Source organism: Dromiciops gliroides, chromosome 1 (genome assembly GCF_019393635.1).
Source record: "Dromiciops gliroides isolate mDroGli1 chromosome 1, mDroGli1.pri, whole genome shotgun sequence".
NCBI classification, from domain to species: Eukaryota; Metazoa; Chordata; class Mammalia; order Microbiotheria; family Microbiotheriidae; genus Dromiciops; species Dromiciops gliroides.
Window position 1 is genome coordinate 50,188,118 of NC_057861.1, and position 27,353 is coordinate 50,215,470.

Sequence of the window (27,353 nt, forward strand, 5' to 3'; positions counted from 1 at the left end):
AATCCAGGGTTGGTGCTCTATCTACTGTGCCACCTAGCTGCCCCTCCAGCACACTTTCAACATGAATTTAGCCTCTTATACTTACTAGCTGAGTCATCATGGATGAGATACATAACCTCTCTGAGCCTTAGTTTCCTCATCTGTAAAATGAAGATAACAATGCACCTATTTTATAGAGCTATTTGTGAAGATTAGTAATGTTTAATTGGGCATCGAGCTCCAGGCCTGGAGTCAGGAAGTCAGAAAGACCTGAATTCAAATCCAGTCTCAGATACTTACTAGCTATATGATCCTAGGCAAGTCACTTTACCCTGTTTGCCTCAGTTTCCTCTTCTGTAAAATTAACTGGAGAAGAAAATGTCAAACTGCTCCAGTATCAGTCAAGAAAACCCCAAACAAGGTCATGAAGAGTTGGAAATGACTTGACTGAAATGACTAAAGAACAACAAAGTTTAATTCATTAATTTAATGAGAATTAGTCATTTCCATCAGAATGTGGGAATTCCCACCTTTTGATCAGGTTTGTAAACCTCAAATCATCATACACATGAGACCTATTTAGACGCGACGACGTTTGCCATAGTGGAATGGACGACCTTGTAAGGTAGTGAGTTGCCTTTCCTGTACATTTTCAAGCAAAAGTTTGGTGACCATTTATTGGGTATGTTACAGAAGGGCATCCTTATTAAGTAGGTTGGACTAAATGCCTTCTAAGGCATCTCAGTGTAAGTTGCCTATCTGACAGTCAAGTCATTTTCTATTTCATAGTTCATGGAATCATAGACTTGGAGCTGTTTCTCAGAATTCTTCATATTCATCAATTCTTGACTGAGTTAAAGACAAAATCTGATCCATTGCCATCAATCCTTTCCTGAGGGCACTCTGTTGACTTCTCTACCATGCCAATGGAAGGGGAGGGAAATACTTTCAACTCCTCCTCTCACCCTTTTTTTTTTTTTTTTTTTTTAGTGAGGCAATTGGGGTTAAGCGACTTGCCCAGGGTCACACAGCTAGTAAGTGTTAAGTGTCTGAGGTCGGATTTAAACTCAGGTACTCCTGAATCCAGGGCCCGTGCTCTATCCACTGCGCCATCTAGCTGCCCCCTCTCACCCTTTTAAACTCACTTTAATGCATTTTTTTTTTCACCATTAGAATGTAAGCTACTTGAAGGGCAAGGACTGCCTTTTCTCCCTGTACTTGTGTTCTCTGCTTTCAGCAGAGATCCTGTCACATATTAAGCCTGTTGACTTGACTCTTGCTCTACCACAATACTTTATTACATTCATACACCAAAACTTTTTCAGACATTCCATATAATCTACTCATTAAAAAAAAAAGTTTCATGAATGCCTTTGTTTTCTATATGTGATATGACTGTGCCCTACCCAGTCCCTGAACACTTTCTTGTCACAAAGCAAAACACTTAAGCAACTAACATTAATGTGGTCATTGAATATATTCTTCTAGTCCTGCTTTCTTCCTTCTGCATCAGTTCATATAAGTCTTTTTATTATTATTATTATTATTTATTTTTTTGGTGAGGCAATTGGGGTTAAGTGACTTGCCCAGGGTCACACAGCTAGTAAGTGTCAATCATCTGAGGTCGCATTTGAACTCAGGTCCTCCTGACTCTAGGACCGGTGCTCTATCCACTGTGCCACCTAGCTGCCTCCATATAAGTCTTTACATGTTTTTCTGACATCTTCATATTCTTTATTCTTACTTCTGTTACAGTAATATACCACAGGTTGTTTAGCTATTCCTCAATTCATGGGAATTTATGTTCTTTCCAATTTTTTTCTACCACAAAAAGCTTGGCTGACTTTTCTCTTTTTTACACAGTCTTTCACTCTTTGACCTTGGGTTGTATGTCTAGCAGAAGAATTTCTGGATCAAGGTTATAAACAGTTTAGTCACTTTTCTAGCATAATTAAAAAATGAAATGTAAAACAATCAAACTGATTCACAGCTCCATCCACAATGTATTCTCCCAGCCCTTCTAACATTAACTATTTCCTTCTTTTACTACTCCCCAGACATCTCCACATCATGCTGCCTTCACTCTGGCCGTCATGCCTATTTCACAGTCTACCTTAGACTTGTAGTAGCAGCCTATGTAGGCTTGGGTCCAGCTAGGGATTCTCTAGCCATGAGGAGGACACTCTGACCATGAGAAATAATACAGTTGATCAGCTTGCTGGGGTCAGTTAGAGGGTACTCTTTCCTCAGAAAAGCAAAGCAGTTAATTAACCAGATAGTGGTTAGTCAAACAGATAACAAAGTAGATGTGTCATGGGCATCCAGAAACTTGAACACCTTGAAATTTATAGCAGGAGCCTAATTGGGCCAGATGTGCTTGTTACATGATTAGAACCAGGTAATGACAATAATCTTAAGTTAGGAATATGATATATTTACTGTTTCATGGATCCCACTCCCCAAACAGCTATAACTTTTCAGTTCTATCTCTCCACCCCTTCTATCCCCTTTAAAAGTATTGTCTTTACTCTGGCTAATGGAGGCAAGTGCCATAAATCTGCTCCTCCCCAGGAGTTGAAGTTCAGACTTTTCCTGGCTATATCACCTTATGCCAAAGAATAAGAGCCTTTACTTAAATGTTGATTGGGTTGTGTGTGTGTGAGTAATTCTCTGATAGAGGGATTTTTTCAGATCCAGTTTCACAGTGTCATAGTTCTGGTGTTCATGGTGTCGGACTCTTCCCCTGAGATTCTGGGTTCTAATAAGTTAGCTTTTACTTTATCTTGCTATGATCCAGGTCTTCACCCTACTTTCAAGCCACCTCCACACACCAAGTGGCCTCCCTTTCCCTTTCCCTTTCCCGCTCTCCTTTATGTGGTTTCTTCCCCTATTCAAAGGGAAGCTCATCAAAGGTAGCTACTAGATAGCTTGTATTTATTAGCACAGTGCCAGCACATAATAAACCTTCTATCTGCCTATCTATTTATCCACCCACTGTTGCTAATTTGATGGGCATAAGTTGAAACCTCAGTCATTAATTTGCATTTCTGTTATGATTAATGATTTGGAACACTTTTTTTTCACATGGTAGTTCTTGATTTGCAGTTCTTTTGAAAACTGTTCATATCCTTTGACCACTACTCATTTAAGCAATAACTGTTGCTCTTATATTTGTGTCAGCTCTCTCTCTCTGTATATATATATATATATATATATATATATATATATATATATACACACACACATATACATATATGTATATATAACATTTTTTATCAGTGATATTTGAGGCAAATAATTCTCCCACTTCCCATCATTTATTCAACCTGCATTGATTTTGTTTGTGCAATTAAATTATATACAGTTGTGCAAATATATCTATATATTTTATTTAGAGTTGACTATTGTGTCTTTTTGGGGGGGAGGGTTCTATCCCTTATTTGGTTATGGATTCCTCTCCCTAATCTTAATGGAAGGTATCTCTGTTTAATTCTAATTTTTTAAAAATTAGGTAATCATTCGTATTTAGATTGTTTTCTCACTTGCAGTCAATTGTGATATTAGCTCATTTTTTAGCCATGAGGAAACAGGTCTGGAGAGGTGAAATGATTTGATCAAAATCACAAAATCAGTAAGTGGGAAGGGCAAAATTCTAATGAAAGGAAACAATCAAACCCAGACTTCTTTGCATGGTATCACACTACTACTGACTTTGGGCAAATCTCCTCCCTTCCTCTCTCTGGGCCTCAGTTGTCCTGTTTTTTAAAAGGAGAAGACAGGCCTAGATGGTTTCAAAGACCCTTTCTAGCTCTACCGTCTTCCCCTAGGTTTTTCCCTGCCCTTCCCCCCAGCTACTTGCACACCCCCAATCCTGGATAACAGGTGTCACAAGCACAGATAAATTTACACTCTCACACTACCCGGCTGACCCAGGGCCCAACTGAGAACAGGAACAGGCCAGTTAGCTCAATGACCAGCTTGTCCCAGAGTCAGCCACAAAGAGTTTATCCCAGGAAGCAAAGATTCCAATCAGGCAACAAAGAACTTATAACCATGTCCAGGCCCCACGGCTTTCTCTGATTACACTGGGGGAAACACTAGGGCCTGGCCCCAGCCTGACAGGAGTAGGGGAGGGGAGATAGAAGTGGGGGTGGAAATGTTCTTATCCCCCTGAGGGAAGTCGGCCTAGGTGTCACCCAGAGGAAAACAGGTTTTCCAATACTTCCTAAACTAAGTGGAAAATGAGAAAGAAAAGCAGGAGGAGGCTGGATTTGAAACTGGGTTCTCCTACTGCAATTCCCTCCTGGTCTGGGTCTCAGTTTTCTCATTTGTAAAATAAAAGAGTTGGGGGTTAAGGATCATGATCCTGTATAAGGGTGTTCAGAACCCTTTTAGTCTGCTCAATCCCTTCTATTGATGGGGAGCTCACTCCCTCCTGAACAAGCCTCTTCCACTGTGGGGCAGGCCCTGAGTGTTTACAGACATTACATTCAAGTCAGGTCAAATTAACAAACATTTATTAAGTTCTCACTAAGTGCTGGGTGCCTGTGCTACACCCTGGGGTCTCAAGTACCAGCAAATCCCTGTCTTCATGGAGTTTTGGGGTTTGTTTTTTTGGTGAGGCAATTGGGGCTAAGTGACTTGCCCAGGGTCACACAGTTAGTAAGTGTCAAATGTCTGAGGTCAGATTTGAACTCAGGTTCTCCTGAATTCAGGTCCGGTGCTCTATCCACTGTGCCACCTAGCTGCCCCTTTCCTCATGGAGTTTCTATTCCAATATCTTTACCAGACATCACAGACCATGGCAGATCTGGCCCCAGCCCATCATTAGAAAAATATGGGGGGCAGCTAGGTGGCGCAGTGGATAATGCACGGGCCCTGGATTCAGGAGGACCTGAGGTCAAATCCAGCTTCAGTCACTTGACACTAGCTGTGTGACCCTAGGCAAGTCACTTAACCCTCATTGTCCCACAAAAAAGAAAAGAAAAGAAAAGAAAAATATGGCAGCTGGAAAATAAAAGTTTTCTCAGTTTTCTTAGTGACTGGATCCCAGGCCTGCAGGCAAAGTGTGAATTCCTGACCTCCACTCCCACTTCCAACAGGAGATCATGAGGTCACAAATAGTCCGTTGACTGCTTCTTAGAGTAGTTGCTTAGGGTTTGGGGCTGACATAAATCAGAGTTATCACAGATGTGTGCTTCCTATCTTCTCCCCCCTCCACCCCTCCCCAAATGGGTGGGCAAAGGAACTACCAGGAGGAATAGGAAGAAGGTCCTCTTTTTTTTTTTTTTTTGAGGAAGGTCCTCTTGTTGGTGAAACTGGAAAATGGTGGGAAAGGGATTTTCTCTTGGAGGGTAGCTGAGGATGGAGCTAAACCAGGTGAGAGTTTATTTTGGTCTGATATCTACTCTGTTCATTAGGAACCCTGGTCTCCAATCCAGGCTCTGTCACTGAACCTTTCCTTCTCTGGGCCTCAGTTCCCTAATCTAGAAAATGAGGGGTTTGGATTAAATTATTTCCAACTCCCTTCCCAGCTCTGACCTCCTGTGTCCTTTGTTCTAAGGTTCCTTTCAGCTCAGATTGTCTAAGTTTGGGCTCTAAAAATTCTGTGTGTCTACTATCTGTAGATTTTTTAGTTTTAAAATTAATGGGGGGCATCTAGGTGGTGCAGTGGATAGAGCACCAGCCCTGGAGTCAGGAAGACCTGAGTTCAAATCCAGCCTCAAACACTTAACACTTACTAGCCGTGTGACCCTGGGCAAGTCACTTAACCCCAATTGTCTCACTAAAACAAAGACAAGTAAAATTAATGATGCCTTTTGCTTATTCCACTAGTTACTTCTAATAACTCCTTCCCCCTCATTAGAACCTTCACTTATAATCAAAACAAAAAAAAAAAGTTAGTTCTGAAAAAAGGAAGAAAATAAAATACATTACTGTCACCACAGCCCGGCAGTTTATTCCATATTCCGTAGCCATAGTATTCCACATCTCTCAATGGAGAAGATGGGAAGGGAGAAGGGAGATGTGTTTGCTTCCTGAACCAAGATGAATGCTTACATTTCATTTGAATATTGATGTCTTTTAGTGCTGTTTTAATTTTTATTCTTATAGGTCATTGTGCACATCAGGCTTTGGGCTCTGCCTTCTTTCACTCAGTGTCAATTCATTATCTATAGATTTCAATAATCTCTCTTTCTCCGTTCCCCTCCACTGGGCATGTATGGCTCCCCACAGTCTGTCCCCGACCCATTTCCTATGACTCTGTTATGTTGTCATAGCAGAAGGATCTCAGAGGTCATTAAGTCCATTTCTCAGTTGAGGATAGTGAGGCCTATCAAGGGAGAAAGACTTCAGGGTTTTGCAGCCAGTTCCTTTCCCCCTTCAACTTTTTTGTTTGTTTGTTTTTTGTTTTTTGGTGAGGCAATTGGGGTTAAGTGACTTGCCCAGGGTCACACAGCTAGTAAGTGTTAAGTGTCTGAGGCCCGATTTGAACTCAGGTCCTCCTGACTCCAGGGCCGGTGCTTATCCACTGCGCCACCTAGCTGCCCCTCCCCTTCAACTTTTAATGGAACTGCCTTCCTTTTCCTGCAGTCCATCTCATGCTTTCTGGATCTTAGCTTGGGCGAGTCTCATCTCTAGCTGTTGAAATCCTGCCTGTGATTTAAGACAAAGATCAAAGACCATTTCTTCCTATTTTCCCTTCCTTCTCCACCCTCCAAAATGAGAGTGAGAGTCGAAATATCCTTTTCCAATTAAGATCTGCTTTGTTGCTGTTCAGTTGTTTCAGTTGTATCTGACTCTTTGTGATCTCATTTGGGGCTTTCTTGGCAAAGATACTGGAGTGGTTTGCCATTTCCTTTCTCCTTCTCATTTTACAGAGGAGAAACTGAGGCAAACAGGGTTGTGCCTTGCCCTGAGTCACACAGCTAGTAAGTATCTGAGGTCAGATTTGAACTCAGGAAGAGGAATCTTTCTGACTCCAGGCATAGCACTCTATCCACTGTGCCACCACCTAGTTGAAGTGGATAGAGCACTGGCCTTGAAGTTGGGAGGACCTGAGTTCAAATGTGGCCTCATACAGTTACTAGCTGTGTGACCCTGGGCAAATTAATCCCAATTGCCTTAAACATCTGGGGCCATCTCCAGTCACCCTGATTTATATCTTGCCACTGGAGGGCAGCTAGGTGGAGCAGTGGATAAAACACCTGCCCTGGATTCAGGAGGATCTGAGTTCAAATTTGACCCCAGTCAGATACTTGACACTAGCTGTGTGACCCTGGGCAAGTCACTTATCCCCAAATGCCTCACCAAAATTTTTTTTTTTATAAAATATAATGATGACGATGATGATAACAATAATGATAATAATAATAATAACAACAACAATAACAAATCTTGCCACTGGACCCAGATGGCTCTGGAGGAGTGAGGTTGGTGACCTTGCACAGCCTTCCCTCACTTCAATCCAACTCAGTGCAAGTCATGACATCATCTCCCGATAGCATGGTCCTCTTTGATGATGAAGGACAAACAACAACAATCCTCCAAAAAGAAGCTATCTTTCACTGCCCTACTTGTCCCCCAGAAGCCTCTCCTCCTATTTCCCTTCTAGGCATCCCTTGACACACAGGAGGCCTGGGTCTCCTTTCCTCCCTTGCCTGGCTTGGATGAAACTCTATTCCTTTTGGTGAGATGGAGGACTCCCAAGTCTTACTATCTTCAGTGATGGAGATGAATCTTTTTTTCTTTTTTCTTTTTTTTTTTACATATAAGGTATTTTATTTTTTCCGTTACATGGAAAGATAGTTCTCAACTTTTGTTTATACAAGCTTTACAATTTCAGATTTTTCTCCCTCCCTCCCCTCCCTCCCCCCTCCCCTAGACAGCAGGTAATCTGATATAGGTTATGTCTATATATCTATATACATATATAGATATATATATAGATACACACACACACACACACATATATATACACATAATAACATTAATCCTATTTCTGCATTAATCCTGTTACAAGAGAAAAAATCAGAGCAGTGATGCAAAACCTCAAAATAGAAAAAAAAAACAACAGCACCCAAAACAAAAGAAATAGTATGGTTCAATCAGCATCTATACTCCACAGTTTTTTTTTTTTTTCTTGGATTTGGAGATCCTCTTCTATCATGAGTTCCCTGGAACTCTTCCGTACCATTGCCTTGGTGAGAAGAACCTAGTATGGAGATGAATCTTAAAGTCCTGCAGGGCTTACCAAGTATGTCCTCCAGACTCATGACATTATCAAGGCCCCCTGGGCCTGCCCATCCATCTTAGACTGGACCCTACTGTCTTTCCACTCACCAGGTAGCTAAACTTTCTTTTACTTATTTTTTTTTAAATTTTTTTTTAGTGAGGCAATGGGGGTTAAGTGACTTGCCCAAGGTCACACAGCTAGTAAGTGTTAAGTGTCTGAGGCCAGATTTGAACTCAGGTCCTCCTGATTCCAGGGCCGGTGCTCTATCCACTGTGCCACCTAGCTGCCCCACTTTCTTTTACTTATTGTGTCTCCCTCCTTTCCACCCTCCCTTTGTTGACTATCTTCACCTTATCCTGTCTCTATCTTCTTTGTATATAGTTATCTGAACAGTCTCCCCTGTTAGATTGTAAACTCCCTACGGGCAGGGACTATTTTTTGCCTTTGTCCTCAACACTGGTCACTGTGCCTGGCACATAATAAATGTTTGTTGCCTTGAATTGCAAACAGTAAGCCTTAATAAATGCTCATTCCTTCATTTATTCGGGGAAATTTACCCAGATGCAATGATAATGTCCATGGGAGCCTCCACTGGTGTGGAGATGGTTTTGCCCATTAGAGGCAATCTCCCAACTCTGAAGTTTCTCAGCTCCTCTTCCTGCCAACTGGATTGTTTTGCTAAAGCTTAAGTCAAATTGATTCCCACAGCACCACTTAATCCCTGTACAGTTGGTTTCCTTTTGAACAGAGGCTGTGGCTATTTGTCCTCCAGGTAATCCTCTCTTCAACTGGAGAGTTACTCTTTCAAATACATTGTTGGTGGAAACAAGGACCTTCCCTTTTAATAAGCTATGGCCCGAAGAATAACCACAGGCTCTATTGTCAGAGCTGGGAGGGCCCTTAGCACATACAACACAAAACATCAGAGCTGAAAGGCCTTAGGACATAGAATATCAGAGGAGGGACTGTAGAATGTATAATGTCAGAGCTGTGAGGGACCTTAGGACACAGGATGTCAGAGGTGGGAGGGCTCTTAGAACCCAGGATGTCAGAACTGGAAGGGCCCTTAGAACCTAGGATGTCAGAGCTGGAAGAACCCTTAGAACACAGGATGTCAGAGCTGTGAGGGACCTTAGGACACAGGATGTCAGAGGTGGGAGGGCTATTAGAACCCAGGATGTCAGAACTGGAAGGGCCCTTAGAACCTAGGATGTCAGAGCTGGAAGAACCCTTAGAACACAGAATGTCAGAGCTGAGAAGGCCCTTAGAACTTAGGATGTCAGAGCTGGAAGAACCCTTAGAACCCAGGATGTCAGAACTGGAAGGGCCCTTAGAACCTAGGATGTCAGAGCTGGAAGAACCCTTAGAACACAGCATGTGAGGGCTGGAGGGTCTCCTAGAGCACATACAGCCAGGGCTGGGAGGAATCTCAGAAGAGTGAAAGTCAGAGATGGGAGAGCCCTTAGAACATAGAATGTCAGTACACAGAACACAAAACATCTGATTTAGAAGGGCCCTTAGGGGGCTGCTAGGTGGCGCAGTGGATAGAGCACCAGCCCTGGAGTCAGGAGTACCTAAGTTCAAATCCAGCCTCAGACACTTAACACTTACTAGCTGTGTGACCCTGGGCAAGTCACTTAACACCAATTGCCTCACTTAAAAAAAAAAAAAAAAGAAGAAGGGCCCTTAGAACATACAGTATCAGATCTGGAAGGGGCTTTAGGACATAGAACATAGAATAAGTTTCCCAAGTTTCTCCAGCTAGAACCAGCCTTATTTTTTTTTTTTGTTCCACTATTTATGAGTTTTGCACTCCACTGGAGAGTCTCCAATTATTCTTGTTCCCCTTTGAATCTGGGCTTCTCCAAAGCAGACTCATCTGCTACTGTTTATCTCTTCTTGGAATCAAGTATCTCACTTTATGGTTAAAGAGAATGTCCCTCTCCAGGGTACATTCTTCTGGATTGTGTATGGGGTTGGTTGCCTAGGCAGGGCCAATGGGTGTGTCTGCTGGCCTCACCACTGGGACAGGATGTGACAAGCAGTGGATTGAAACTGGTGCAACTTCCTGGAGATCGATGTGGTGGGCCATTCCCAGTCATACAACAGAAGGGCAGAGAGAGCGAGAGAGCGAGAGAGAGCGAGAGAGAGCGAGAGAGAGCGAGAGAGAGCGAGAGAGAGAGAGAGAGAGCGAGAGAGAGAGAGAGAGAGAGAGAGAGAGAGAGAGAGAGAGAGAGAGAGAGAGAGAGCGCCACTGCTGAAATCATCTGATTCAGCCTCCTCATTGAGCAGAGATGACTGAGGCCCATCTCAAATAGTGAATTGACTTACCAAAGGTTATAAAATCCAGTTAGTGGCAATACAGGGACCCAGACCTCCTGGCTCCCGGGTCAAGGTTCTTATTGATTCTATTCTTTTTTGTTTTTGTTTTTTTTTGTTGTTTTTTTGATGAGGCAATTGGGGTTAAGTGACTTGCCCAGGGTCACACAGCTAGTAAGTGTTAAGTGTCTGAGGCTGGATTTGAACTCAGGTCCTCCTGAATCCAGGGCCAGTGCTCTCTATCCACTGCACCACCTAGCTGCCCCTTCAAGGTTCTTATTGAGTAATAATAATAATAATAGCAGTTGTAAGCATTATTGTTTTTATTATTAATGATTGATATTTCTTTAGTGATTTAAGGTTTGCAAAGGACTTCCAAAGCATGCTACAATTGAGAAAGCCCTTCCCCAGCATATCTTACTTCAATCAGAAGTGTAGGAAGAGCATTCTCCTTTTTTCCTTTTTCTTGTTTTCATAGATGGAAAAGAATCCTAAATCTAAAGGTTAAAGGTACCTCAGTGGCCACCTTGTACAACCTTCTGGTTCTACAGATGACCCAGGGAAGAGAAGAGATTTGCCTAAGGTCACATATATGGATATCAGTGACAGAATTTGGATGTGCTCTTCTGGTTCCAGATTTTTGTTTTTAATGTCATCATCACTTCAAATGAATTCCCATCCCCAACCCAGCCCTCCACCCAGTCATCCCTTTTTTTTTTTTTTGGTGAGGCAATTGAGGTTAAGTGACTTGCCCAGGGTCACACAGCTAGTAAGTGTTAAGTGTCTGAGGTCGGATTTGAACTCAGGTGCTCCTGAATCCAGGGCTGGTGCTCTATCCATTGTGCCACCTAGCTGCCCCCAGTCATCCCTTTTAATGAAGGAGGGGAAGTTCAGCAAAATTGAACATCAACTTAGCATCAACTGAATCTGATGGGATCTGGGAATGTTCCCCACCCTACTCCTTCAAAGACCAGAAGGAGGTCAAGGCAGAGATTATAATATTTATTTCCCAGAGAAGGGAATAGTCACAGACAGGGGAAGAGACTTATCCAGAGAGACCAGTGCTAAAACTGCCTCCTGATCTCCTGACTGAGCTCTGGGGTCTTGCCACATTGGTCTGCTTGTTATACTGATGGACTGAAGCTTTGGGTTTGTGCTCGCTCCCTCAACCACCCTCTGCACCTCAAAATAGAATCTCTGCCTTATCCCCTCCTTTTTCTTCACTCCCCGAATCCCATCTCCTCCCATCTCCCACAGGACCCAGCTCCACTGATCACTGCCCCTTCTGCCCAAAGAGTCCATTTCTTCTTTCCTTCTTTCCTTCTTTCCTTCTTTCCTTCTTTCCTTCTTTCCTTCTTTCCTTCTTTCTTTCTTTCTTTCTTTCTTTCTTTCTTTCTTTCTTTCTTTCTTTCTTTCTTTCTTTCTTTCTTTCTTTCTTTCTTTCTTTCTTTCTTTCTTTCTTTCTTTCTTTCTTTCTTTCTTTCTTTCTTTCTTTTTGTGGGGCAGTGAGGGTTAAGTGACTTGCCCAGGGTCACACAGCTAGTAAGTGTTAAGTGTCTGAGGCCGGATTTGAACTCAGGTACTCCTGAATCCAGGGCCGGTGCTTTATCCACTGCGCCACCTAGCTGCCCCCCAAAGAGTCCATTTCTTCACCTCTACAGACTCCCCAGCTTCTACCTACTGGCACTGATTTCTTCTCTCTTGGAAAAAAAACCCTTCCCTTTGGCACTGCTACTTCCTTTTTTTGGGGGGGGGTGCAATGAGGGTTAAGTGATTTGCCCAAGGTCACACAACTAGTAAGTGTCAAGTGTCTGAGTCTGGATTTGAACTCAGATCTTCCGGCATCCAGGGCCTGTGCTTTATCCATTGTGTCACCTAGCTGCCCCTGGCACTGCTATTTTCCCTGAAAGTCTTCCTCCCCTGGCCTCACATCTCTCCGCCTTTTCACAGCCAAATTTCTCAAATGGATGGTCTCCTATTGCCTCTATTTCTTTCTTCAACCTTTTGCCATCTGGCTTCTACTCCCACCAAAGTACTGAAAGAGCCCTTTCCAAGGTCACCAGTCATTCCCCCTGACTTCTCTGCAATCGGCTTCCTCCTTCTGGCTGGTGTCTTCCACCTTGGCTCACCTCACATTATTCTCTCTCTTCCCCCTCTACTGTATCTCTCTGGCCACTGCTTCCTGGTGTCTTTCCTCCTTCCACCCCTTAATTTTGGGCACTTCTCAAGATTTTAAAACTCACCTTTCTTTCTCAGTCAAGTCACATCCAATCTCTGGGTCTCAGTTTCCCCATTTGTAAAGTGAAGATCACCAGCCATGCCCACCCTGCTTACAGATATGTTGTTTCTTTTTTTCTCCCCCCCCCAGGCAATCTGGGTTAAGTGACTTGCCCAGGGTCACACAGCTCCTCTTCTATCAGTAAGTATCGAGTGTCTGAGGTTGGATTTAAACTCAGGTCCTCCTGACTCCAGGGCCAGTGCTCTATCCACTGTGCCACCTAGATGCCCCTTTTTCTTTCTTTCTTTCTTTCTTTCTTTCTTTCTTTCTTTCTTTCTTTCTTTCTTTCTTTCTTTCTTTCTTTCTTTCTTTCTTTCTTTCTTTCTTTCTTTCTTTCTTCTTCCTTCCTTCTTCTTTCTTTCCTTCCTTCCTTCCTTCCTTCCTTCCTTCCTTCCTTCCTTCCTTCCTTCCTTCCTTCCTTCTTTCTTTCTTTCCTTCTTTCTTTCTTTCCTTCTTCCTTCTTTCTCTTTCCTTCCTTCTTTTTCTTTCTTTCTCTTTCTTTCCTTCCTTCTTTCTTTCTTCCTTTTTTTTTGGGGGGGTGAGGCAATTGGGGTTAAGTGACTTGCCCAGGGTCCCACAGCTAGTGTCAAGTGACTGAGGCTGGATTTGAACTCAGGTCCTCCTGACTCCAGGGCCAGTGCTCTATCCACTGTGCCACCTAGATGCCCCTTTTTCTTTCCTTCTTTCCTTCCTTCTTTCTTTCTTTCTTTTTCTTTCTTCCTTCTTTCTCTCTCTCCTTCCTTCCTTCCTTCTTTCTTTCTTTCTTTCCTTCTTTCTTTCTCTTTCTTCCCTTTAAAAAAATGTATGTTGTAAATGACAGAGAACAGAACGAAAGTAAATAGTAAAAAGATAAATGATGTCGACGACTTTATGTTTCTTTATCTTCCCTCCATACTATCTAGCATTATGTGCTTAGCACATAATAAGTATTGAGATGAATGAAAAGCCCAGGAGATGGTGTTTCTGGGTAATTAACAACCAATTTATTAATTAGGTTAGCAACAATAAATTCATGGTCAGTGGTTTCTCTTGGTAACCAAAGAGAAAACCATGGGGATCACTGAATGCTTAAATACCTTTGGAAAAGGAGGTGCCTGACAGGTGAAAATTAATCTTGATTGGAGAACAACTGATGAGGGTGGTGGACATATTAATGAGGAGGCGGGCTGAAAGCCTTCATTCAGTCCTTCCTGCTGAGAACTTGGCTTCATCATGAGACTCAGCTGCCTCCAGCAATCTGGACAAAGGAATCCATTTCTACCCAGCCTGCTTCTGGTTGGTTTTCTCCTTCATAAGCTGGGTTACCCTAAACTCCAATGGAGGGGTACAGTGGCATGGGCTTAGTTCATAAGGGCAAGAATTCATCTAGATTAGCTTCTGTTTACACTCTAAACAGAAGTAAGGGCTTCTAGTTGGGTGAGGGCCAGACCAAGATCTCAGAGCATGTAAGCAGGAGATTTGGGCAATCCCATCTATCAGCAGAGTCCTTCAGAAACTGACTGACTGGCCTGTAGGCCCTGTAGGGGCTGGTCCCTGAATGAGGAAATAAAGGGGAAAAACCTTAATCCTAATTTAATAATAAATTATTAAATTAATAATATTTGGTTATTAATACAATAGAAAAAAAATCATTTCTTTCAGTATTAATAACCATTTGTTGATTGATCCTCATCAATGCAAACACTTCCTAACTAGAGAGGTAGATAAAGAATTTATTAAGTAGGGGCAGCTAGGTGGCGCGGTGAATAGAGCACCAGCCCTGGATTCAGGAGGACCTGAGTTCAAATCTGACCTCAGACATTTGACACTTACTAGCTGTGTGACCCTGGGCAAGTCACTTAACCCCAATTGCTTCACCAAAAAAAAAAAAGAATTTATTAAGTGTATATTAACATGCCAGGCAGGGTGTTAAGTGCTGGGATAGAAATGGAAGTAAAATAGTCCCTGCCTCAAGGAGTTTCTACTGAAATGAAGGAAAGGGGTGGGGGGAGGGGGTGGAAGATACCCCAGTAGGAAGATGGCTTCTGGTGAAAAGGTGGAAAATTCCAGAGCCAGGAATGAAAACAGCTTGGCCAGGGTACCTCAGGAAATGGTGGAGATAGGGCCACAAGGGCCTGTGAGAAAATAATGGGGTTTTGGTATTCTTAGAGGGCCCCCCCCCCACTCAAGGGCCTAACCCAGAGAGCCTTCCCTGAACTTTTTTTTTTTTTTGGCAGGGCAATGAGGGTTAAGTGACTTGCCCAGGGTCACACAGCTAGCAAGTGTCAAGTGTCTGAGGCCTGATTTGAACTCAGGTCCTCCTGAATTCAGAGCCAGTGCTTTATCCACTGTGCCACCTAGCTGCCCTCTTCCCTGAATTTTTAAGACCATCCCAGAGTCAGAAATGGACTTTGGACTGTGAATACAGACAATAGGAGTTACCTCATTCAAATCCACACCTACCTGAAGGCTTTTTCCCCTCAGAGGGCTCTGTACTCTGACATCAGCATGCACTGTGCCGAACAACCCTCAAATCCAGTAAACCAAGAGATTTAAAGGATGCTAGCCAATTAGCTTTAAGCACTGTGTGTGGGGCGCCTGTCCTCCTGACCTCCACGAGCTTATGTTAGCTTATCTCTCTTGGCCCTGGTACTTGGAGGGAGCAGACCCAGCCCACTCTCCCTCCCCACTATCTCTCCTTAACTTTCTGAGCCATGTGCTCTCTTTACTAATTTTTAATATGCTTTTTTTTTTTTTGCAGATCAGTGAGGGTTAAGCCACTCGTCCAGGGACACAGCTAGTAAGTGTCAAGTGTTTGAGGCCAGATTTGAACTCAGGTACCCCTGAATCGAGGGCCAGTGCCCTATCCACTGCACCACCTAGCTACCCCCTAATATGCTTTAATAAATGCTTAATGCCCCCAAACTGGTACAGTAGCCTCTAATTACTTTCCTTCCTTCTTTCTTTCTTCCTTTTTTTTTTGGGGGGGGTGAGGCAATTGGGGTTAAGTGACTTGCCCAGGGTCCCACAGCTAGTGTCAAGTGACTGAGGCTGGATTTGAACTCAGGTCCTTCTGAATCCAGAGCCAGTGCTCTATTCGCTGCACCACTTAGCTGCCTCAACCCCATATAATTTTTTTTTAATTTTTTTTTTTTAGTGAGGCAATTGGGGTTAGGTGACTTGCCCAGGGTCACACAGCTAGTAAGTGTTAAGTGTCTGAGGCCGGATTTGAACTCAGGTACTCCTGACTCCAAGGCTGGTGCTCTATCCACTGTGCCACCTAGCTGCCCCTAACCCCATATAATTTTAATCGCCACAGTTCTCAAAGAAGACCATGACATCAGGAGGTAATGTTATTACTGGTACTGAATTGGATTTAAGTGAGGGAGGGCTGTGCAAGGTCACGAACCTAACTCTCTACTCCAGAGCCATATGGGTCCACCAGCAAGATGTAGATCAGGACAACTGGAGATGGCTCTGGATGTTTAAGGCAATTGGGGCTAAGTTTCTTGCCCAGGGTCACACAGCTAGGTAAGATTTGAATTCAGGTCCTTATGATACCAGGGCCATTGCTCTATCCACTGAGCTACCTAGCTGCCCCTAAAAGAATAATTAGTGATTTGGAAAGTGAAAGAAACTTTAACATTTCGAGGATGCCAATGAAGCGCTCAGGCTGCCTACCTGTCATCCCTTGTCCTTTGTCACATGATCAGTCCATTTTCTCTTCCTAGCATACCTTTTGCTTCTGCTCTTTGAAGTTCCTCATTGGCCATATATTACAGCCTGCTCCCACCCTTCATGTACCCTTCCATTGTTCTCTGTATTATTATAATTTTTAATCTTTCGTGGCTCATATCCACACAACAATGCTGTCAGAATATTGGTATTAAAAATATAAACTTTTGGCTCATGGATAGACTGAGCTAATATAATGAAAATGACAATTCTACCTAAATTAATTTACTTATTCAGTGCCATACCAATCAGACTACTTAAAAATTAATTTATAGAGTTAGAAAAAATAATAACAAAATTCATCGGGAAAAACAAAAGGTCAAGAATATCAAGGGAATTAATGGAAAAAAAATGCACAGGAAGGTGGGCTAGCTGTACCAAATCTGAAGCTTTACTATAAAGCAGCAGTCATCAAAACTATTTGGTACTGGCTAAGAAATAGAATGGTGGATTAATGGAATAGGTTAGGCACAGGAGACACAGTACTAAATAAATGACTTTAGTAATGTACTGTTTGATAAACCCAAAGACTCCAGCTTCTGGGATAGGAACTCAGTATTTGACAAAAACTGCTGGGAAAACTAGAGGATAGTATGGCAGAAACTAGACATAGAACAACATCTTATACCTTATACTAAAATGTGGTCAAAATGGGTACATGTTTTAGACATAAAAGGTGATACCATAGGTAAATTAGGAGAGGAAGGAATGGTTTACCTCTCAGATTTATGGAAAGGAGAACAGTTTATGGCCAAACAAGAGTTAGAGAATATTATGAAATGCAAAATGGATGATTTTGATTACATTACATTAAATTTTTTTTTTGTACAAACAGAAGCAATGCATCCAAAATTAGAAGGGAGGCAGAAAGCTGGGAAACAATTTTTATAGCCAGTATTTCTGACAAAGGCCTCATTTCTAAAATATATCAGGAACTAAATCAAATTTATAAGAATCCAAGTCATTCCCCAGTTGAGAAATGGTCAAAGGATATAAACAGGCAGTTTTCTGATAAAGAAATCAAAGCTATCTATTGCTATATGAAAAAATTGATTAGAGAAATGCAAATGAAAATAACTCTGAGGTACCACTTCACATCTATCAGATTGCCTAATATGACAAAAAAAGGAAAATAATAAATGTTAGAGAAGCTGTGGAAAAATTGGAACACTAATGCATTGTTGGTGGAGCTGTGAACTGATCCAACCATTCTGGAAAGCAATTTGGAACTATGCCCAAAGGGCTATAAAGCTGTGCATACCCTTTGACCCAGCAATACCACTATTAGGTCTTTTTCCCAAAGAAATCATAAAAAAAGGAAAAGGACACACATGTACAAAAATATAGCTGCTCTTTTTGTGGTGGCAAGGAATTGGAAATTGAGGAGATGCCATCAGTTGCAGAATGGCTGAACAAGCTGTGGTATATGAATGTAATGGAATACTATTGTGCTGTAAGAAACGATGAGCAACTTCCGGGGTGGAGCCAAGATGGCAGAGGAAAGGCAGTGAGCTCCCAAACTCATGACACAATCACTCCAAAAAACATCAAAATAACGCCATAGGAAAATGCCCAGAGCAGCAAAACTCACAGAAGAATGTGCTGAAATCATCTTCTAACCAAGAACGGCTTGGAAGGTCAGAAGGAGGGAGCTGCTGTGCTAATACAGGAGTCGAGCCCAACCCCACAGTCACCCTGACACAGATCCAGTCCCAGGAAGGCCTCACCAGAGAAGTAGACCCCCAGAGCCTCTGAATCAGCTGAATCACCAGTGTTGTCTGGAACTAAGGTCACAGTCTGGTGAGTGGACTGAGACCTGGGCAGGGGGGAGACTACAGGGGTCTATGCTGGTGCTGAGGCAGAACTTGGATTTTTCACCCCTGCTGAGAACCAGGAGGTAGGCTTGAGTAGCAGTGGCCCAGGTGGGGGAGGGGCACAGGCTGGTTGGAGCTAACAGCCACAACACACAAAGCTGGTTGATTAGCAAGTTGGTCTGGGGTCATCTAAGGACCAGGGAACAGGCCAAGCCAGTGAAGAACCTGATTCTCCTTAAGTCATACCACCTGGGACTTCTTAAGCTTGGGATACTGCAGCCTGGAAACAGTGCCCCACTTTAAGGAGCTAAAAGTCTAGTAAAAGAAAGGCAAGATGAGCTGACAGAGAAAGGTAAGGACCATAGAAAGGTTCTTCAGTAACAAGGAAGACCAAGGGGCACCCTCAGAGGAAGATGTCAACATCAGGGCCCCTATATCTAAAGCTTCCAAGAAAAATACAAATTGGTCTCAGGCCATAGAGGCGCTCAAAAAGGACTTTGAAGATAAAGTTAGAGAGGTAGAAAGAGAAATGAGGGTGATGCAGGAAAGACATGAGAAAAAAGTCAACAGCTTGAAAATTCAAATTGGCCAAATGGAAAAGGAAGTACAAAAGCTCTCTGATGAAAATAATTGCCTAAGAATTAGGATTGAACAAATGGAAGCCAGTGACTTTATGAGAAACCTAGACACAATAAAGCAAATCCAAATGAATAAAAAAATAGAGGGCAATGTGAAATATCTTCTGGGAAAAACTGCTGACCTGGAAAATAGGTCCAGGAGAGATCATTTGAAAATTATTGATCTACCTGAAAACTATAATCAAGGAAAGAGCTTAGACACCATCTTCCAAGATATTCTCAGGGAAAATTGCCCTGAAATTCAAGAAGAAGAATCTAAAATAGAAATTGAAAGAATCCAACAATCACCTCCAGAAAGAGATCCCAAAAGGAAAACTCCTAGGAATATTATAGCCAAATTCTTGAGCTCTCAGGTCAAGGAGAAAATATTGCTCTCCAAATCCAGAAAAAAAAGAACTGTGGAATATGGATGCAAATTGAGTCATACTATTTCTATTTTTTTTTGTTTTTCCTTTTTCTTTGATTCCTCTTGCACAGCATGACTAATGCAGAAATATGTTTAATGTGATTGTACACATATAACCTATATCAGATTGCTTTCTGTCTTGGGTAGGGGGTAGGGAGGGGAGGGAGGGAGAAAAATTTGAAACTAGAAATCTTATAAAAACAAATGTTGAAAACTATCTCTACACGTAACTGGAAAATAATAAAATACTTTTATGGAATTAAAAAAATATATAAATCTTTGGGTTGTGTTTCTGAGAGAAGCTTAAGGTCTTTAAAAGAATTCTGAAATTTCCCAAAGTCAGGAGAGTAGAGTGATGTGAAGCAATGTAGTGGGTTCATCTCCATAAACGCCTCCTGATAATGCAGCAGACTGAATCCTAATGAGTAACTCCAGAAAAGGTCACAGGGAATTGTTTGTCTAGCCCAGTTCAGCATAGAGAAACAGACAGGGAGGTCTTCTGACATTGGAGTTGGGGGTTGGGGCAGCAGCACCCTTTGTGGGGGAGCAACCCAGGGCCCAGAGAAAGCCTGTACATCAGGGCAAGAGATCTCAGACCCATATGGAGACACCCCCACATCCACACCAGCACACTGAAATAGGGACAGTGCCAACTGGAAGCTTTGTGACCCACTGCTCAGTCCTGGATCAAAGAGCCAGGGTGGAGTGAGAAGAGGTCCTTTGCATGGCTATTGAACATTTTGGGTCGGGGGTCCTGGATGGTGAGCTTACCAAGGAGCAAGTTCAGAAGCCAGCAAACAGCAATGGTGTGGCTCCGGTCTCAGGCACAAAGCAGGGCCTCACTTCCAATGTCAAGTCCAGCCTACAGAAGAAAGCCCACAGTTTGGCTTCTCTGAGAGGAGCTTTCCAGCTGCCTGATAGGGGTGGAGTCTAGCAGCTGTCTACTCATGCATAGACCCAAACCCAAGTCAGGAATTTGGAGAGATCTGACTAGGCAGTCAACAATCAGACTTTGCTCAGGATCAGACCACTTTGGGAGCACTGAAAGTTTACAGGTCCCCAGCTTAAACTGTCCCTGAGATCCTACAATAATACAACAGTCAAGAAACTCCAAGAAAACAACAATAGGACCAGCCTAGAAGGGCTACAGAGCCCAGTCCTAATATCAAGTCTCTGGAAAAATGAGCAAACAAAAAAATTAACCTGATCAAAATGGACTATTATGGTGTCAAGGACATGAAAACACACAGACTCCAAAACATCTACAAGTATTGCCTCAGAGGAAAACACAACTTGGTTAACAGATTCAACTAGAATTCCTGGAAGATATGAAGCATGAATTATTTTTATTGAGTTTAAATTGATCAACTGTGATGGACTTGACTCTTCTAAGCAATACAGTGGTCCAAGATAGTTCCAAAGGCACTCATTATGGAAAAGGCTCTCCACATCCAGAAAAAAAGAACTGTGAAATCTAGATGCAGATTGAACTCATATTTTTTCTATTTTTTTCTTTTTCTTTTTTGAGGTTTTTTCCTTTTGTTCTGATTCTTCTTTCACAGCATGACTAATGCAGAAATATGTTTAATATGATTGTACATATATAAACTATATCAGATTGCTTTCTGCCTTGGGGAGGGGGGAAGGAGGGGAGGGAGGGAGAAAAAATTGAAACTAGAAATCTTATAAAAACAAATGTTGAAAACTATCTCTACATGTAACTAGAAAAGAAAAAATACTTTTATGATTAAAAAAGAGTTTAAAATATTTTTATAAATGGAATGAGAGTGCTTGAGAAAAAAAATCAGGAAAAAAAAATGAGAGCCATAGAAGAATTGAAGGGAGTTAACAGCTTGGCACAAGAGATACAAAACCTTGCCCAAGCAATAAACTTCCTGAAAATTAGAATGGAAAAAATGACTCTATGAGGCAACAAAAAATATTAAAACAAAGTCAAAAGATTGAAAAATAGAATTAAATCTACAGCTTCTCAGAGCCAAAACAACTGATCAGAAAAACAGATCAAGGAGAAAAAAAATTAAGAAATTTTGGACTATCTGAATACCATGACACCCCCTGCCCCCCCAAAAGAGCTTAACAATCCTATTTCAAGAACTTGTGAGAGAAACTGTCTAGATCTCTTACAAACAGAGAGCAAAATGTAAATAGAAAGACTCCAGCAGTCACATCCTCAAAAAAACCCTCTAATGAAAATTCCCAGGAACATCATAAACAAAATCCAAAGCCTCCAGATAAAAGGAAAAATATTGTAAGCAGTCAGAAAGAAAGAATTCAAGTATTGAAGAATCAAAATCAGGATCACACAGGATTTAGAAGACATTACTATAAAGGAGGGGAGAGCTTAGAATATCATATTCTAGAAGGCAAAGAAGGATAAGGGCTTATAGCCCAGCAAACTTGAGTATAATCCTACAGGGGAAAGAATGGATTTTTTTTTTTTTGGTGGGGCAATGAGGGTTAAGTGACTTGCCCAGGGTCACACAGCTAGTAAGTGTCAAGCGTCTGAGGCCGGATTTGAACTCAGGTCCTCCTGAATCCAGGGCTGGTGCTTTAACCACTGCGCCACCTAGCTGCCCTCAAGAATGGATCTTTAATGAAACAGGATTTCTAAGCATTCTTGATTAAAAAAAAAAATTAAACCCAAGAACTGCAGAGAAATTTTCAAGTTCAATCATAGGAGTGAAAAGAAATATAAAAATGACCAAGGATAAAAGACTAAAGAAAGATAAATTGTGCACATATTCATATATATGTAGATACATATGTCCCCTATGAATGTTATCATCATCAGGGTTCATAGAGGGAGCCCCATTAGACAAGGGAGCCCCCCCCCCAAATAAGGCAAACAAATAGACATCTATCTAAATAAGGAGGAGCAGGTGACACTTGAACCTCACTCTCATCTGAACTAGTCAAAAGAAGAAAGAATATATAAACACAGATTTCAGTACGGAAATACATTTTTAATAGCTTTTTCTTCTTTCTGTTTTTTTTTTCTTTTTCTTTTTTTTTTTTGGTGAGGCAATTGGGGTTAAGTGACTTGCTCAAGGTTACACAGCTAGTAAGTGTCAAGTGTCTGAGGCTGGATTTGAACTCAGGTCCTTCTGATTCTAGGGCTGGTGCTCTATCCACTGTGCCACCTAGCTGACCCAGAAATACATTTTCTTTTTTTTTTTTTTTAAGTGAGGCAAGTGGGGTTAAGTGGCTTGCCCAGGGTCACACAGCTAGTAAGTGTTAAGTGTCTGAGGCCAGATTTGAACTCAGGTCCTCCTGACTCCAGGGCCAGTGCTCTATCCACTGCGCCATCTAGCTGCCCCACAGAAATACATTTTCTTAAAAGAAAAAGAAATTTTCCAAAGGCAAAGGCAATGCTGCTTGTTCTCTTCCTCCTGTTAAATTTTGACCCCAACTTATTGTCCACTTATAGCTTGACACACTGGAAATCTTATAAGGGAGCTGCCTGACCAAGATATACATATATATTGAAGGACTAACTCTCTAGGCTAGGCCTAATTTTTTTTTTTTGCAGGGCAATAAAGGTTAAGTGACTTGCCCAGGGTCACACAGCTAGTAAGTGTCAAGTGTCTGAGGTCGGATTTGAACTCAGGTCCTCCTGAATCCAGGGTTGGTACTTTATCCACTGTGCCACCTAGCTGCCCCCCAGTCCTAAATTACTGCAATAACCTTCTGTTTGGTCTATGTGTCTAAAGTTTCTCCCCATTCTAATTTGTTCTCCACCAAGCTGCCAAAGTGATTTCCCTAAAGCTCGGGTCTGATCATGTCACTTTCCTACTCAATAAATTCCAATGGTTCACTATTACTTCCAGGATCACATACAAAATCTGTTTGAACTTCATGTTCAACAATAAATGCTTATTGATTGATTGCTGTCATAATCTAAGAAATAGACATTTTTCATCCATTTGGTCTTCCCTGTTTGCATGATCAGGATAAACTCTTTTGAATGGTTGCAGATATCTTTAGGAAGTATCTACAATGTTCTGACTGGTAAAATCAGCATAATATCATCTGCAAACAAGAATAGCTAGAGGAGCTCACTATTCATAGGGAATCCCTCTTTAACTTGAAGTCTGTGGTATATCTCCTCCATCACAGTAGGGAATACTCAGGTTTAGCATTTATCTGTCTATTTTATGTTTTATCTGATTTGGTTTGAAACCAGAGATTGAATAGGGCTATTTCTGCTCTTATATTATTGATTGATTTTTTCCCTAATTAATTAATTAATTAAAGTTTTCAACTTCTGTTTAGATAAGATTTCCAATTTCAAATTTTTCTCCCTCCCTCCCCTCCCTCCCCCCTCTCCTAGACATCAGGTAATCTGATATATAACATTAAACATATTTCTGCATTAGTCATGTTATACAAGAAGAAACAGAGCAAGAAGGAAAAACCTCCAAAAAGAAAAACAACAGCACCAAAACCAAATGAGATAGTATGGTCCAATCAGCATCCATATTCCACAGTTTTCTTTCTTTCTTTTCTCTTTCTTTCTTTCTTTCTTTCTTTTTCTTTCTTTCTTTCTTTCTTTCTTTCTTTCTTTCTTTCTTTCTTTCTTTCTTCTTTCTTTCTTTCTTTCTTTCTTTCTTTCTTTCTTTCTTTCTTTCTTTCTTTCTTTTTTTTCTGGATTTGGAGAGCCTTTTCCATCATGAGTCCTTTGGAACTTTCTTGTATTGTTGGATTGGTGAGAAGAATCTAGTCTATCACAGTTGATCAAAACACAATGTTGATGATACTGTGCACAATGTTCTCCTGGTTCTGCTCATCTCACTCATCATCAACCCATGCAAGAGCCTCCAGCTTTCTCTGAATTTCTCCTGCTCAGATTGATTGATTTTTGGTGAGGCAATTGGGGTTAAGTGACTTGCCCAGGGTCACACAGCTAGTAAGTGTCAAGTGTCTGAGGCCGGATTTGAACTCAGGTCCTCCTGACTCCAGGGCTGGTGCTCTATTCACTGCACCACCTAGCTGCCCCTGCTCTTATATTATTTAAGAAGTCTTGAATGATTTAAATGTATGGATGGGAGACACTTTGAGGGAACATAGAATACATGGAGGGGAGATGTGTTAGAAACCTAAAAACAGAGGATTTTATATTTGATCCTGGAAGTAACAGGGAACCACTGGAATTTATTGGGTAGGAAAGTGACACGATCAGCCCTGAGTTTTAGAGAAATCACTTTGACAGCTTAGTGGACAACAGATTAGAATGGGGAGAGACTTTAAACAGGGAGACCAACCAGAAGGTTAATGCAATAATCTAGGCATGAGTGGATGAGGGACTGAACACCAGAGTCATGGTTGTATGAATGGAGAAAAGAAGACATATAGGAGAGGTATTGTGAAGGTAGAAATGATAAGACTTGTCCAAAGATTGTATATGTAGGTGAGTAATGAGAAAAGAGAAGAAACATAGATGACATTGAGTCTTATTGGTGGAGCCTTCATTGGTAATAGAGAATTTAGGAAAAAGGAAGTGTTTGGGCAGAAGGAGAATGAGTTCTGTTGATATAAGTTGAGTTTAAGATGTCTATGGGACATCTAACTGGAGAAGCCTAATCATGATGTCCCTGGGTCAAAGTATATACAGTAATGTTTTATGTATAGTTACAGATTGCTTTCCAGGATGGCTGGACCAATATACAGGTCTGCCAGTAGTAAGGAGTTTGTGTTCTATCAGGCAGCTATCTTTAAGGATCAGAAAGACTTTCATATCTTCTAGGCACCAGAAGGTAAACCTGGAATCAATGGGTTGCAGAGGTAGATTTTGCTTTGATGGTCAGGAAGAACAGCTAGGTGGTTCGGTGAATTAAGTGTTGAGCCTGGAGTCAGGAAGATGTGAGTTCAAATTCTATCTCTGGACATTTACTAGTTGGGTGACCCTGGGCAAGTCGATTAATCTCTCTGAGTCTCAGTTTCCTCATCTATAAAATGAGGATAATAATAGAATCTACCTCATTGGATGTTTGTGAAAATCAACTGAGATGGCATGGGTAAAGCACTACAGAAACAATGAGATTGGTCCCCAGATGGAGTGAGGAGGTAGTAGGTTCCCTGCTCTTCAAGTAAAGAGTGGGTGACCCCCTGCCAAGGACCCCAAAGAGCTCCCTTGAGGAGCTCTCTGGCTCTTGAGGTCTTCCTGCTCTGAGGTCATGTGATCCTTCAACATTCTGCCTCCTCACTTTCTATAAGGTGGGAGGCTCAGATTTCACAAAAACAACCACCCAAGTTCTTTTCATCCCCTGAGGGGCTCTTGGTTGTAGCAGCATCGGGGCTGGAAGGCCACTTTACCTGCTATTTCTAGATTCACCAGAAGCCTGACAGACTGGAAATCTCATGAGGGAGCTGGTTCTGGCCAGATCTGCAACCCAATCTGCCAGACTCAGGTTCAGCTAAGGTTCAAAAAAAAAAACCCCAAAAAACAACCAACCAACAACAACCCAGCCACCAACAGCCTCACACCCTTGCAGTCCACCCATTAATGAGGTCATTTGTTCCTAGTGAGCAAGAAGGATTTGGGGCAGTTGAGGAGTTGAGATAGGAACTTGGCACTAGAATAACAGGAGGTGAGGGCCAAGGAGCAGATGGATTCCTACTTGGCCCCAGAGGGCACAACCAGGACAAGTGGGTAGAAGTCACAGGGAGGCAGATTTTCCTGCTGGAGGAGGAAGAACTTTCCTAGCTTTGGGAGCTGTTTTACAATTGAGTTGGTTTTCTCCAGAGTGAGCTCCCCATTGCTGGAGGCATTCAAGAAGAGGCTAGGTAAGGGGGCAGCTAGGTGGCGCAGTGGATAAGACCTGGCCTTGGATTCAGGAGTACCTGAGTTCAAATCCGGCTTCAGACACTTAACACTTACTAGCTGTGTGACTCTGGGCAAGTCACTTAACCCACATTGCCCTGCAAAAAAATTTAAAAAAATAAAAAAAAAAAAGAAGAGGTTAGGTGATCTGTCAGGAATTACTTTAGAAAGGATTCCCAGGACTGAGTAAAAGGTCTGCAGGCCTTTTCTACTCTGAGATGAAGATGCTATGCTGCTATCAATAAGACATAGGGAGAGAGAGACAGAAAGAGAGAAAGAGACAGAGACAGGCAGACACAGAAAGAGACAGAGGCAGACACAAAGATACAGAGACAGAGAGAGTGAGACAGAGGGACAGGGACAGACAGAGACAGAAGGAGACAGGAAGAGAGGAGAAGAGAGGAGAGGGAGGAGAGGGAAGAAGAAGAAGGAGGAGGAGGAGGAGGAAGAAAGAGAGGACAGGGTAGACAGAGAGGAGAGGGAAGAAAGGGAAGAGAGAGATAAGGAAATAAAAAGAAATTCATGAGGGGACATGAACAAGGTGATTTTGTTATCACTTTGTCAAATTGAACACATGCTTCTTTAGAATAAATTGCATAATGGAAATTCACAGTTTTCCTACTCAACCCTCTATTTTATTCTTTGTATATTGAGGTGTTTGTGTTTGTTGATGATAAATAAATTCATGACAAAAAGACAATTTTTTTTTAAAGATCCTGTGCCCCTATGAGAATCAGTTGAAGGAATTGGGGAATGGCCAGCTTGCTCAAGAAAAGGCAGGTGGTTAAGAGGTGGAGGCATTCCTGACTTTGGATGGAAGAAGAACCCTCCTCAGATGTACAAGAAGGACTACAATTGTTCTGTGTGGTTGGGCAGCTAGGTGGCACAGTGGATAGAGCACCAACCCTGGAGTCAGGAGGGTTCAAATTCAGCTTCAGACCCTTGATATCTACTAGCTGTGTGACCCTGGGCAAGTCACTTAACCCCAATTGCCTCACAAAACAAAAACAAAAACAAAAAAACCCACAATTGTTCAGTGTGGTTTCCAAAGGGCAAAGGGGTCAAGAGGGAAGGGAACGAGCATTTATTAAGGACCCACTGTTTAACAGCCACTGCACAAAGCATTTT